Source organism: Lygodium microphyllum, chromosome 2, assembly GCF_053477565.2.
Source record: "Lygodium microphyllum isolate KBCC chromosome 2, Lygodium_microphyllum_v1.1.10, whole genome shotgun sequence".
NCBI classification, from domain to species: domain Eukaryota; kingdom Viridiplantae; phylum Streptophyta; class Polypodiopsida; order Schizaeales; family Lygodiaceae; genus Lygodium; species Lygodium microphyllum.
In genome coordinates, this window is record NC_141136.1 from 183,613,442 (window position 1) to 183,620,877 (window position 7,436).

General features: G+C 43.0%; 1 pseudogene; it reads left to right on the forward strand.

The window, feature by feature from the left end:
• The first annotated feature begins 3,140 nt into the window (after positions 1 to 3,140).
• On the forward strand, positions 3,141 to 3,977 carry LOC148040689 (cysteine protease XCP1-like; annotated as a pseudogene).
• Positions 3,978 to 7,436: the final 3,459 nt, after the last annotated feature.

The window sequence follows — 7,436 nt, forward strand, 5'->3', positions numbered from 1 at the left end:
ATCGAGCTTTTTCCTCTTTTCATCTGGAACATGGACATATGCCAAGCATCCAAAAACCTTAAGATGGCTGATGTCCGGCTTTATCCCATAAAGCCTCTCATAAGGAGTCACCTCATGTATACCTGCTGTTGGTGTACGATTCATGACATACACTACAGTCATTACAGCCTCTGCCCAATATGCATTTGGTAGGCTTTTCTCATTCAACATGGCTCTAGCCGATTCCATGATCACCCTGTTTTTCCTCTCTGCCACACCATTTTGTTGTGGTGTGTACCTGCATGTCAATTGCCTTTTAATTCCATGAGCTGCCAAGAAGTGATCAAAGTGTTTAGAAACATATTCTCCACCACTATCAGATCTCAAGCATGAGATGTAGCAAGCCAATTCTTTCTCCACATGTCTCTTAAAATCCTGAAAAGCATCCATGACATCACTCTTGTGCTTTAGCACATACAACCATGTGTACCTACTATAGTCATCTATGAATGACACATAGTAACGTGATCCCCCAAGAGATACATTATGTGAGGGTCCCCATACATCAGAATGTACAAGCGGTAATGGTCTAGTAGTAGTGCTTACATGCCTCATAAATGGAAGCCTTGATTGCTTTCCAAATTGACAAGACTGACATACATGTCCCAATTCCGCATGCTTGAACTTAGGAAGTCCAAGTACAACTTGCTTATGCTGCATATTCTTCAACTTTGGAACATTTACATGTCCAATCCTTTTATAACATATCTCAATGTCCCTTATTGCAGCATTTTCATTTGAGTACATAGCAGCATTCAATGCTGGAATTTTTTGTATCCAATGTAAACATCCTGCCATTTCTTTTGCCTTTAGCAATGAGTTTGCATCCTTGACCATATTCTTCAATGTAGCATCCATCTCTATTGAATCTAACTTGTAGATTTTGTTCAGCCATTTGTCCCACAGAAAGCAAGTTTTTGGTTATGGAGGGTACATGTAATACATCATAAAGACTCTTTTTCCTGTCACCATGCATCATCAAGGGAACAGTACCTGTATGCATAATGTCATGTTGCATATCATCCCCTGTGCAAACATATCCATGAGCACCTTCTACCAATGTGTCAAACCACTCTCCATGAGGAGTCATGTGGTTAGATGCCCCTGAGTCTATATACCATACATCATCTGCTTTGTCGTGTACAGGCAACCCTTTCTTCACATGTTGCATTGCAAACAACCTGTCATCCTCCTGCATACCACTAGAAGAAGCATAATTACCATGTTGCTTCCCTCTTGCTCTCTGATCATTCTGCTTTTTGTAGCAATCCTTAGCTACATGCTCGTATTTGCCACAATAATGGCAATCCTTATTTGCATTTGATTGCTGTCCATAACTCATTTGAGGCTGCTGCCAAGTACCTCTTCCTCTAGGTGAATAACCTCCTCTTCCACGAGCATTTGAGGCACCTCTATTTGCTTGAGGCTGCCTATTTTGCCATCCAGTAGCTTCCTATCCACGGGCTGCATATGCATTTCCAGCACCTCTTCCTCGAAAATTTGATCTTCCTCTTCCACCTCTACCCCTTTGATTTGAGTAGAAGACATTGTCCCTACTGTTTTTAGACCCACTAGAACTTGTATTAAGTCCAAGTTTCACTTCTTCATGCAAAAGAAGTGCTACAAGTTCATCAAAGTCAGCAGGCTGCTCCTGACGCACTGAAATGGAAGTATCAAACTGCTTATATTCCTGTCCAAGTCCATGGAGGGTAGTGGCTACCAAATCATCATCCTCAACTTCAGCTCCAATTGATCCTAGTTGTTCTGCAATGGATCTGATCTCACTGACATAGTCCTCAATAGACCTTCCATTCCTGGATATGTGGCTGAATTTTTGCTTCAGTTGTGTCTTTCTTGCATGAGTGACATGCCCATAATTCTTCATCAATAAGTCCCAAGCAGCTTTTGGGGAAGTACAATTTGCAATTTGCATAGCCTTTGTGTCTGACACACATAGTGACAACCAATGCAAGACCTTGCTGGCCTTTTTCAACCAGGTCCTGTGTGCCTTCAACTGATCCTGTGTTGGAGGTCTATCTTCCGGTAGCTTGGGCTCATCTTCAAGACCTGTGACTAGGTCCCAATTTCCTCTTCCAATTAAAAAATTAGACATCCTGAATTTCCATAGAACGAAATTGTTATAGTCCAGCTTCTCACCAACTATCTGAGTGATAGTATCCTCCTCTCCTGTGTTTGCCATTTTCAAGGTCTTCATCTTTGCAAAAACCAGTAAATTTCAGTTCACAACAATGTCATACATATCTAAACATGTGGCAAAGCATTAAATGTAATAGCATTCCAACCAAGTAGCATTGTCTGATCAGTAGACATGTAGGCATATGCAGCATTCAATGACGGACAACCATTTGTAATCAACAGTCTGTAAGTAACCAACTATATATTCTCTATATCCAAGTGAGGTTATTCTCAGCTCAACCAAGCCATAAACCACAGTAGTTATATGTCACAATCTCTGGGAGTTAATACATAACTCAATAGACCCAATATTTGTATGCTTGCTGCAAATTGTTAACAGTCAGCCCCACTGCAAAAAAACTTGTAATGCAGCCAGTATCTTTCACCAATAACCACTACTGCATTTCAGATGTCTGCTCTATTTCAGCTCAATGTGCATACAAGACAGAAAAACCAACTGCTCTACACTTTTTATACCACAAGCACCAAGAAGCACTAGTCTGTCTAGCACAGCAAAAAAACCAACATATGCCTTCCTAACCGTGTGGTGAGAATCTCAAGGCAACACTGATCTCATCATGTGGCTACCCTTTCTGTCCAAGTACACATGACATGGATTTCTCGCTAAAAACGCCACCAACATTCTTCTATTTAGCCTTTCTTCACAGATTTGTGCCACATTATGCAAGCTGACATCTATCCTCCTGTGATTGGAGGCATATGGGTTAGACACCCGCCTGTCTCCTTTGGCTTTGTTTGATACAGCACCTAATTATCTCCTCTCGCCTCCTCCTGTCCATCCATGGAGGAAGAAGGGGTAACCATAACCATAGTTTGCTTCCATAACGTCATGTAGGCACAAGGCCCAGCTTGCAGTAAACAAATCACTAGCTCAACTGGTTGCCCGCCAAACTTCCATGGCTTCTGTTGTAAAATTAGGATGTGTAGTAGTACTTGTGGCACTGTGCGGTGCTACAGCCCTTATAGAATGGGCTATGGCGGACCACTTGGCATATTCCCCAGAGAACTTAGAGTCTGAGAGCAGACTGCGGTCGCTATTCGATGCCTGGAATGCCAAGCATGGGAAGCACTACCCTGCACAGGCTTTCGCAGAGAAGGAGAAGCGGTTTGGGATCTTTAGGTAGAATCTGCACTATATCCACCGTCACAACCAGAAGGGGTCTAATTTTACTCTTGGCCTGAACCACTTCGCAGATCTGACCAATGAGGAGTTTAAGGCATTAGCCTTGTTCGGTGCCAGGCCTGATTTCTTGAGGCAGGCAGGGTCGAGATCCGGCGCATCTAAGAAGGTCGGAACCTGTGATACAACTAGCCTGAACACTGCCTTGGACTGGAGAGACAAAGAGGTTGTCGAAAGCATCAAGGATCAGGGCAGCTGCGGTAGCTGCTGGGCTTTCGCATCTGTGGGATCAATGGAGAGTGCGAATGCCATTACAAATGGGGAGCTGGTGAGCTTGTCAGAGCAGGAACTGGTGAGCTGTGACTCCACTGACTATGGTTGCAACGGTGGCTGGATGGACTATGCCTTTCAGTGGGTGATTGACAATGGCGGCATTGGCTCTGATACCATATTAGAGTTCAGAAGGAAAAGAGATGGAGACAAAGGATCAGGCCCAAGGGTAGCAGACAGCTCCCTTCAGTTCATTCTCTATTATCATCCACATCCTGTCACACACACACAAATCAACTGTATGTACAACCCACATTCAAAGATTAACTGACCTAGATCTAATCATGGTTAAGTTAGTGTGACTTAACCTTATTTACTAAGGTAAACAACTGACAGAAGACAAAATGAGCTTGAGTCTCAACAAAAAATAGTTTTTAATGCCAATGTTAATGCTTCCTTCATTTCATGCATTTGTTCTGTAAATGTAAAAGATGCAGAATATAACCTCATGCAATAGCCAAGAATCCCATCACAATCATCTCCAACATACCTTATGAAGTTATGAATATTGTAAAAAGGAGGATACTTACATGTAGAAGGGTATGGAGGATAATATTTCCATCCATCCATAAGTCTACATGCTTCTTTCCTTGTAATCGTGCTTCATCCTTGTCCAGCAATGCTCGATGGTGTATACTCCTCCAAGATAGGATCTAACTGAATAGTAAGTTTATACTTGTGTGGTGGGGCTGCACTTGTATTGCTAGAAGAGGTAATGGTAAACATTTTGGTAGGGAACCCTAAATAGGACAACAATATCATAGAGAAGGAAATAAAAACCACAGGAAAGAGAGGTGTAGAAAATGAACGTCTAGGAACACAAACGAGCGGCTTCTTTTGGTGCGAAAATTCAAAAATAAAAGATTTTGAAAATTTCAAGAGAATAAGACTGAAAAGATGACACTTAACATCCATTAAAGATTGAAGATATTTAATACCTGACCTCTTAAATGAATCATATATTCTCTCATTAATCATGTCTAGACAACCAAATTTGGAGGGTTTTTCTCTTCTAAACCTCTTCTAATTAGCAACTTAATCATTTTCTTATGAGTGCCCTTTTGAAACATTTTTGGCCCTAATGCTTTAGCTAGCTAGTTTTATTATAAGTAGTAGGGAGAGGATTTATGGTGAATGAACATGAATGTGGATGTAATATTCCCCCCCCTTTTTTTTCAAGTTTTTTAAATTTTTTTACTCCCTCTCTCCCCTTGCCGACAGCATAGCGGGGAGAGAGAGAGAGAGAGAGAGAGGGAGTAAGGAGAGAGAAGGGGGGGCATGATGCAGCCCCCCAGGTGGAAGGGGTGGCGGCCGTGAACAGCCGTCTCCTCCCACCCCCCCCCCCCCCCCCCCCCATATACCACCCCCCTCCCCATTATAAAGGTGAGCCCCCCCCCTCCCATCATCATCATCATCTTCGACGCCATCAGGGTCCCCCCCCCGGCCGCGTCAGAAAAAAAAAGAAGTTAAAGAACCTTCTTGACAAGCTTCCTAGAAGCTTCTTCAAAGTGCCTTCTTAAGGGTGCTTCACCCGCGGATCGTGTAAAGGGGCACAGTTGTCTGTGAAGGGAGTCCCCTGCGAGAAGGGAAAGCTGTCAAGTTGCAGGGAATTTCAGCACACCCTCCACCTACCCTAGCCCCGATTGCGATGGCCCCAAAGTGCCACACGAGAGGAGGACACGTGGGAGTAAGAGGGGCACATGTAGGAGTCCCCACCAAAAGCACAAAAGCCAATAATACCCCTCTTGCAGAAGTTCGGGTTCCATCAAATTCACCTTCTTCATTTCCGCATGATAAGGGTGCAATAAGTATAAACTCCCATAGGGTAGTCTTAATTGTATTGAAAATTTACTATGATTGATCGTTTTTTTAAAAAGATCATAGGAATGTTCGAGGAAGTTTAAATCGCATCACACGGTACTTATAATTCCCGCACCCTCTATGTGAAAGGTTGTGTATTTAGAAATAGTTTGATGGCACGAGTATTGATGGTTGTAGGGGAGGGTTTGAAAATGATAAACCCCTCCCTATTTGGCTAAATCACATAGAGTACATCTACATTGGTTGCTCTCACTTTAAAATATATATATTTTTAAAATTGAAAGGGACTTTATACCTCCCCCTTCTATGTGGATAGATATGAAATCAATCCCCCCATATAAACTTGATTACTAGGCTTGAGATAAGCCTTTGATTTTATGAATGTAAAGGGTGTTTGTTGTCTTGGGAAGAGGAGTGCAATCCCGAGTTAAATATGAGAGAGAAGCTTGGAACCACAAAGTGAGGGATAAAGACTTGAATTGGTAGATAAAAGAAGGAATTTTTGATGATGATGATTCTTATGCATGTATGGAACCCATGGTCTAGTAACGATGACTCCACCAATTAAACCTCTACTCTAATATCAATGTTGTTGAAGAGATCCTTAAACCATAAATTGATGACCCAATTGCACACATGTAACGTGTCCCCCTGTCCACTTGTGCAGGACGCATCTTAGCAACCCATCAGGAAGAGAGTCTAGAAAGCGCCGCCCGGCACTCCCAAGGAATGTCACGGGGTTTGTGATCTAGGTCTTCCCAAGTCTGCCACGAAGCGGAAGCATTCCAGCCGTTCCCACTTAGGACCGATCTAAATCAGGGTTTTCCTAATGGTCAAGTTCCTAGAATGGTAGCTAGCATCGAGCCCCAGACGAACAAACTACTTTACGTAGAAACATCAGGGTTGAAGTGGATTTATACTACACTTGGTTCAAGGAGAATGGGAAACGAGAGGGATGCAAAGCTTGACCTCTCTGCCCGTAAGGCATAGTCCCATTCTGTTCCCCTAAAACAGTATAAATTGGGACTCTAGCACTCTAGATTCTAGTTCATTGTTACCTCGCTGTCAATTTCCTTTGAGAAAAGTTCCCGGCCAACTGGGACCACCCTTCCGTAGTAGGACGGACCCAAGGTCACATCCACTGCACTTTCCTCAGGTTGCTTTAGTTATCTAATTACCTACCACATTTAGTTTGACAAGTAAAATCAGCTTCTTTAATTAACCAATTAATCATTGGTTCCTTCACGTAACTTAGGCACTGACATAGAAAAACAGTGTCAAGCAAGTTTCTTTTCAACATTTGCTCTTTATTTATCAGTCTTTGGAATACATCATATAATCTTGCCCGAAGGCTATTCCAGCAATCCTCAGGGATCGCTATTCCAAGTTCCGCCCATTAACTAGTATGCGGACCTCAAGATCCTATCTCGAGTCACGTCAGCCTCTTGTGTAGGATCCGCAGGAAAGGGATTTACGGCCAAAGCCTCCCCTGGCACCCAAGCGTCCTCCTGCTCCAAGTAGCACCCACGGAAAGACCTCTCGTGGTGGGTTCGATCCACGTACCCGACACGGCTAAATAACTCCCTTGTATAGAGTCAGACAGATAGTCGGAGGTAATTGATATTGCCTCTCTCTCCAGGCTTTCAACTTGAAGTATTAGTTATTTTTCCGGCACTAGTTCCTTGATCAAAGAAGTAAAAACAGTGCTCCTAAGTGTACAAACACAAGCACTCTAGTGGTTGTTTATACGGCCAACTGCTAAGGTGTAATTCCTTTTCCCCGAATGCTTCCAGCACATTCGATCCTGGATCAATCGTGACTTGGCAAGATCCCAAGGGTTTCCTAAGCTGAGTTGCTTGTATACCCCTTTCCTTGGGTTAGGGTTTATACCCTGTTGACCCAAATTGTC